The following is an 8,175-nucleotide window of genomic DNA, read 5'->3' as shown; positions in this document are numbered from 1 at the left end:
TTTGAATAATGCTTTGTGAATTTAACCATGTTTTGAACTATCTCCATATTTAAGCAGTTGTAGATGGTTCTATTGGCTGTGACGGTTCTCAGGTAATACTCCCTGAAACAACAGAAAATATCTGTTTACTGTTACCAAATTATTAAGGATTGGCTAATAGGACTGAGCGATATCAAGACCAGTGGCAAGAGGTGATGGCCCAATGACGGGTAAGACTCTCTAATGGCAAGAAATGGGGGCAACCTAAGGCAGGGCATCACCATCCTGGAAGGGGTGATATGGATTTAAGGAAGTGGATGGATGCTTTTAGGTCGGAAGCATCAAAAGGGAGGTATAGAAGAAACCTGCCCAGAAAATTGTGAGTTCCACTCAACCCGACTGCATTTTATTAACCGCTTTATTAAAACATATTATCGTAGTGTTAAATACCAAGCATTCTGTCACTGTGCCATCAGGGGATCATACCCTGTGTGGAAGATTAATTATAGAATTTGGGGGTAAAGTTTTAAGAACCGTTGCAGACAAATGAGTGCCTGACCTGGGAATATTTGTATGATGAAGAATTAAGATTGAAAGATGATTTATTACTTTAACTTATGCTTTTATTGAACTCATGTACATTTTAATATTAATGAAGAATGGAAAAAGAAGACATGGTGGTGACTAAAGATTAACATTGCTTGTCTTGTTTGTTTATAACCATTTAAATAGAATTGTTTAAGAAATGGGGTACACGATTGGCTAAAATTAATATAATGATTGGAATAACAATCCTTGTGGGAGGAATAATATTCTGTTGTGTGTTACCATTAGTAAAATTATTCTTGATCCAAGCAACAGTGAAGCAGATGACACTGATCAATGTGAATGATCCAATGCAATGCAATTACAACTACCCTGAATGGACAGAAAGACCAAATTGGGAGGAAATTGATTCCTCCAATGAATATATATGATGAAATGAACGATGAGCCATGCCCTGGGATGAAAGTGCACCCTAACCTCTCCCCGGAGGTGACCCTCTACGATGCGCAAAGTATCTGGGTTGAAGATATCTACACTACAAAAGAGAACTCTTAATATGATAATAAATATTTGTTTCATGTACTCTACATAACTGTGACAACCACAGGCAAGGCTGAACCAATTGCACGCTCATGATTACAGTATAACATGCTTATAGGTTTCATTTATTGAATGAAGAGATAAGGAGACAGAATATTTTTAATCCGTTCTTAATCAAACTTGAATGGAGACGTTTGGTTCTGTAATCTCCACCGGAGTGCGGCTGCATAATCTGGTCATTGGTGATGAAACTGTGTGACTTAACTTAGTTACTAGATAGCATAACTGAGGCAACTGAATTATGAAACTGCACTCTGGATAAAGACAGTGAAGGTGAGACTTATGTAAGTCTCAGAGGGGGGATATGTGGAATATTTTTTATCAAGTTAAATATAAATTAATCAAGTATAATCAATGTAAATATAGCCATTTTTGTCTACAATTATTTCTAATGGATTTTACTGTGTGTGTGTGTAGAAGCCTGTGTAAAGGAGGCCCCTCAAAATGGAATATGTGATCACATATGGTACTCATATAAGGTAATCTTGAGTCTCATGTTTTGACACTAGAGGAAATATAGGATAAGGCCCCGTAGAGAGATGGAAAGGGGCCTCTCAAATAGTTTCATGTTCTCTAACAGTCTGAAGACATAGGACAAAATGTATGGGGTGTATTGGTCACGCCCTAGGTGAATATGTGTATATAGGCCTGTTTGAATACAGAAAGTCAGTTGTGCTGGGAGCGACTCGGCTTTGCTATCTCTGATAATAAAGTCTATCATCTGGCATCAAAACCCTAAGACTTCAAGAGTGATGTTTCACAGAGGTGGCAGAAGCCACAACATTCCCTATTCAAACACTAGGGGTAAAATGAATGGTTGTGAAAGTTGCGCACTGTCCTACGCTATTGTATGCTAAAGATATCAGTCATTTGAAATGCAAATTTGTCCTCCTATTACAAAGAGAAGGTTAATTTTGGACATACAGTTCCCTATTCAACCACTAGGGGTAAAACGAAAGGTGGTGAAAGTTGTGCACTATCCTCGTCTATTGAATGACGTTTGTTTCATTTCTCCATCTCCTTCAACAAAAAAGCTATTTCAAAAAGAACGTTAATTTTAGGTGTGCAGTTCCCTATTCAAACAGTAGGGGTAAAACGAATGGTTGTGAAATTTGTGCACTGGCCTCCTCTATTGAATGACGTTGGTTTCGTGCCTCTATGTTTTTCAACAAAAAAGCTATTACAAAAAGAAACATAATTTTGTGCGTGCAGTTCCCTTTTCAAACACTAGGGGTAAAACGAAAGGTGGTGTAAGTTTGCACTATCCTTGTCTATTGAATGACATTTGTTTCATTTCTCTATCTCCTTGAACAAAAAAGCTATTTCAAAAAGAACGTTAATTTTGGGCGTGCAGTTCCCTATTCAAACACTAGGGGTAAAACGAATGGTTGTGAAATTTGTGCACTGTCCTCCTCTATTGAATGACGTTGGTTTCATGCCTCTATGTTTTTCAACAAAAAAGCTATTAAAAAAGAATAAGTTAAGTTGTGTACTGTCATCCTCTATTGAATGATTTTTCTTTCGTGTCTCTATCACCTTCATCAAAAAAGCTATTACAAAAAGAAACATAATTTTGGGGTGTTCAGTTCCCTTTTCAAACACTAGGGGTAAAACGAATGGTTGTGAAAATTGCGCACTGTCCTCCTCTACTGAATGACGTTGGTTTCGTGTCTCTATCTCCTTCAACAAAAAAGCTATTACAAAAAGAATCTTAATTTTGTCAGCGCAGTTCCCTAATCAAACACTAGGGGTGAAACGAATGGTTGTGAAACTTGCGCACTGTCCTCCCTACGGAATGATGTTGGTTTCGTGTCTCTATCTCCTTCAACAAAAAAGCTACAAAAAGAATGTTAATTTTGGGCATGCAGTTCCCTATTCAATCACTAGGGATAAAACGAAAGGTGGTGTAAATTTGCACTATCCTCGTCTATTGAATGACGTTTGTTCCCTATCTGTCACTCACTCAACGTTGTGTCGATGTAGTGACACTAGGGGTCACTCTTGGGAGCCCGAGACACCTCTGGTCTTTGATAAAAGGCTAATGAAAATTGGCGAGTGGTATTTGCATGCCACTCCGGACATACGGGTATAAAAGGAGCTGGTATGCAACCACTCAGTCAGATTTTCTCTTTGGAGCCGAACGGTCATGCTCACTGACTGTTCATTCACCTCTGCTGGATCTGACGGCGCATTTCAGCGGCTTCTACCCCCTCTGCACTGGTGCACTGCAGAGAATGCCCCTGGGCACTTCGGCAGAAATAAAAGAGTATATTTCTCTAAAAGAGTATATTTCTCTAAAAGAGCAGCACACACGGAACATCTTTTTAAAGACGCATCTTTCTAAATATGCTTTTCCAGTTGTGTGTTATTCCTGGTTGCGCTCATTATCTCTCGCCTTCTGACGGTCACGATCACTGTCTTTCGTGTCTGGGCACTGCTCATGCGGAGACAGCGTTCGTGAATGGTCATGTTCTCATTGCGAGTACATGTCCATGGCAACATTGCGGTCGCGGCTCGCCTTCGTAAGAAAGCAAGCCACCCCAGAGGCTCCCCGCCTCGGTCCTTTTACCCACGGTATGAGGCCAGCGCGGCTAACACTGGGTACGATTTGGGGACCCCAATGGGACCGCCTCTGCCGGGTATCCCCCCGCAGACCTCCCATTCCCCAGCACACCTGATCAGGCTTCCGGATGAGTCCGTCGGCTCGTCTCACGATGAGTTCGACCTCTTATTCGGAGCCCGCGAAAGTGACGAGCTCTCGAGCGCAGCATCGGAGAGTGGGCTCGTCCAGTTGGAAGCCTCAGCTGATCTTTTCAGCTTCCCTGCCCTCACTACCCTCGATGGTGGGGTGGCCAAGGGCTATTCGGCAAACCCCCAGTGGATAAAGGCGCTCGCGGTGCACCTATGCCCGCAGAGCGCCGCCAAAAGTGTGCCCAAAGCCCCCATCCAAGGCCTGTAGGTTTACGTCGTCTCTGACGGCCAAGGTCTACGGTGTCGCTGGACAAGCTGCCTCCGCGCTGCACGCCATGGCTCTCCTGCAAGTCCACCAAGGCGCTAAAGGAACTGCACGAGGGTAGTTCCGCCCGGGATTGATGCAGGAACTGTGCTCAGTGACCGACCTCGCACTCTGAGAGACGGAGGTCATGGCGTGGTCTCTCGGGCGGATGATGGCCACACTAGTGGTCCAGGAGCGCCACCTTTGGCTCAACCTTTTCGAGATGGGCGAGGCCGACAAGACATGGTTCCTTGCTGCCCCCATTTCCCAGGCGGGCCTATTCGGCGACACCGTCGAGGACTTTGCCCAGCAGTTCTCGATGGTGGAGCAGTAGACAGATGCTAGCTGGCATATCCTGCCCCGGCACGGCTCAAGATCCCGCACCCCGTCTACTCATCGCCACGGGCGTCCCCCTGCGGTGACTGCACCGGCTCCACCACAGCCCACCCCTTCGGCCCAGCCCCGGCATGGAGTCCACCGCAGGAAGCAGATGCCACCCGTCTCGTGGCTGCCCAGAACCCGTGAAAGGCTTCAAAGTGCCCTTGAGGCGGGCGACCCAGGGAAAACGAAACCCGCTGCTCTGGAGCTGGTAAGCAGATCTCTCCATCTTTTTGTTACCTTTTGCATTTAATTGCGCTGCATGCCCAAGTGGCTGCAGTACTCAAGAGCTCAGCAAGAGCAGTTTCCTTGTTCCCTGGGTCATGTATCCGGTGTGCACGGCCATCATTACGACCACCGTCCACCACTCTATTTGGCAGGTTTGGTGCTCCAGCGGCGGTCTGCCGCCCCTGAGCGCCCAGCTGTGGCACAAATCCGCTCCTGATGTGACAGTCTCCACGGGTCACGAGGACAGGCCTCTTCCTCCCCAGTCCCAGGCTGTTCCGGGGGTGGTCACAAGGAGCCAGGTAAGTGCTTCGATGTCCTTAGACTCAGCATGGCCACGACATGGTGTGGCACCTCAAGCTCCGCCCCGCCACTCCGCCCCACCTGCCGGTACGTCCGATGATGTTGTACCTTTGGTCCCCCTTGCGCGGAACTTGGATGCATAGCTTGCGCTTTCCAATTCGTTGTGAGGGCTGGTCCGGACCGTCCGACTTGGCTACGCGATTCACTTCGCCAGGCGTCCACCCTGGTTCAGCGGTGTCCACTTCACCTTGGTGAAGGACGAAAATGCTGCTACCTTGCGCGATCACTACCCTCCTACGGAAGGGCACGATAGAACCTGTCCCTCCAGCCGAGATGAAGAAGGGGTTTTTCAGCCCCTACTTCATTGTACTGAAAAAAGGCGGTGGGTTGTGGCCAATCTTGGACCTGTGAGTACTGAACTAGGCTTTACACAGACTCCCGTTCAAGATGCTGACGCAAAGACGCATTCTGGCGAGCGTCCGGCATCAAGATTGGTTCACGGCGGTAGACCTGAAGGATGCGTACTTCCACATCTCGATCCTTCCTCGACACAGACCCTTCCTGAGGTTTGCGTCCGAAAGTCAGGTGTATCAGTACAAAGTCCTCCCTTTCGGCCTGTCCCTGTCTCCACGTGTCTTTACGAAGGTCGCAGAGGCTGCCCTTCCGTTAAGGGAGGTGGGCATTTGTATTCTCAACTATCTCAACGACTGGCTAATCCTAGCTCATTCTCGAGACATGTTGTGCGCACACAGGGACCTGGTGCTCTCACACCTCAGCCGACTAGGGCTTCGGGTCAACTGGGAAAAGAGCAAGCTCCTCCCGGTTCAGAGCATCTCTTTTCTCGGTTTGGAGTTGGACTCAGTCTCCTTGACGGCGCGCCTGTTTGAAGGTGTTCAAACAGAAAACAGCGGTTCCACTGAAACTTTTTTCAGAGGCTCCTGGGGTATATGGCATCCTTGGCGGTGGCCACCCCGCTCGGGTTGATGCATATGAGGCCGCTTCAGCACTGGCACTAGACTCGAGTCCCGAGATGGGCATGGCACCACGGGACACGTCGCATGGTCATCACGCCGGTCTGTCACCATCTTTTCAGCCCTTGGACCGACCTCTCATTTCTACGGGCAGGCGTTCCTCTAGAACTGTCTAGGACAGATGCCTCCAAAACGGGCTGGGGCGCTGTTTGCAATGGGCATGCAGCCGCCGGCCTCTGGACAGGTCCGCGACTGCAATGGCACATCAACTGCCTCAAGTTGTTGGCAATTCTGCTCACCCTGCGGAGGTTTCGGCCATTGATCCAGGGCAAGCGCGTGTTAGTTCAGACAGACAGCACAACAACAGTAGCATATCTCAACCGCCAAGGCCGTCTCCTCCTCTGGAGTCAGCAGCACTTTAAGTAGCTGCAAGCCACTCACATCCCAGGCAACCTCAACACTACAGCGGACGCACTGTCATGGCAGGTTACCCTCAGGAGAGAGTGGAGACTCCATCCTCAGGTGGTCCAGCTGACTTGGAGTCGATTCAACAGGCACAGGTGCACCTGTTCACCTCCCAAGAATCCTCCCCACTGCCCGCTCTGGTACGCCCTGACCGAGACCCCCTCGACATAAACGTGCTGTCACACAGCTGGCCCCCTGGCATGCGCAAATATGCATTTTCCCCAGTGAGCCTACTTGCACAGACCCTGTGCAAGGTCAGGGAGGACGAGGAGCAGGTTGTCCTGGTAGCACCCTACTGGCCCGCCCAGGCATGGTTCTCGGACCTCACACTCCTCGCGACAGCCCCCCCCGGCGAATTCCCCTGAGGAAGGATCTTCTTTCTCAGGGACGGGGCACCATCTGGCACCCGCGCCCAGACCTCTGGAATCTCCATGTTTGGCCCCTGGATGAGATACGGAAGACCTAAGCGGTCTACCACCTGTGGTGGTAGACATGATCACTCAGGCTAGAGCCCCCTCTACGAGGCGCCTGTATGCCTTTAAGTGGTGTCTGTTCACTAAGTGGTGTTCTTCCCATCAGGAAAACCCCCAGAGATGCGCAGTCGTATCAGTGCTTTCCTTCCTGCAGGAGAGGTTGCAAGAGAGGCTGTCCCCTTCCACCTTGCAGGTGTAAGTTGCCACCATAGCAGCACACCACAACGCAGTCGACAATAAGTCCTTAGGGAAGCATGACCTGATCATCAGTTTCCTGAAAGGGGCCAGGAGGCTGAATCCCTCCAGACCGCACCTCGTTCCCTTATCGGACCTCTCTGTAGTTCTTCAGGGTCTACAGAGAGCCCTCTTTGAGCCTTTGCAGTCAGCCGAGCATAAGGCACTCCTCTTGAAGACTGCCCTCCTGACTGCGCTCACTTCCATCAAGAGGGCAGGTGACCTACAAGCATTCTCTGTCAGCGAAACATGCCTGGAGTTCAGTCCGGGTTACTCTCACGTGATCCTGAGACCCTGACCAGGCTATGTGCCCAAGGTTCCCACCAACCCTTTAGGGACCAGGTGGTGAACCTGCAAGCACTGCCCCAGGAGGAGGCAGACCCAGCCCTGTCGTCGCTGTGTCCGGTGCACGCTTTACGCATCTATTTGGATTGCACGCAGAGCTTTAGAATCTCTGAGCAGCTCTTTGTCTGCTTTGGTGCACAGCGGAAAGGAAGCGCTGTCTCCAAGCAGAGGATCACCCACTGGCTCATTGACGCCATAATTATGGCATATGTTGCCCAGGACATGCCGCCCCCGGTAGGGCTACCAGCCCATTCTACCAGGGGTGTAGCGGCTCCCTGGGCCCTGGCCAGGGGTGCCTCTCTAACAGACATTTGCTGAGCAGTGGGCTGGGCAACACCCAACACCTGTGCAAGGTTCTACAACCTCTGAGTGGAACCGGTTTCATCCCAGGTAGTGGCACGCAACACAAGCAGATAAGCCCAGGATAGCTGGTCGGGTGTATCGCTTGCACATAGCACTTTCCACCTCCCTTGGAGCTGAAGACGTGCGCCATTAATTCCCAGTAGTGTTCACAAACTTTGTTCCCTGGTTGACTTCCTCCGAGCCCTGTGGCAGTCGAGTTTTCGGAGAGATTCGCTGCCGGCCCAGTACATGCGCTAACTAATAGCACTGTTCTGGGGTAGGTGCTCCGCATGTGGCGATTCCCTGTAAGGCTAACCCC

This window comes from Myxocyprinus asiaticus, chromosome 35, assembly GCF_019703515.2.
Source record: "Myxocyprinus asiaticus isolate MX2 ecotype Aquarium Trade chromosome 35, UBuf_Myxa_2, whole genome shotgun sequence".
NCBI lineage: Eukaryota > Metazoa > Chordata > Actinopteri > Cypriniformes > Catostomidae > Myxocyprinus > Myxocyprinus asiaticus.
Note: the sequence above shows the minus strand (reverse complement) of the source record.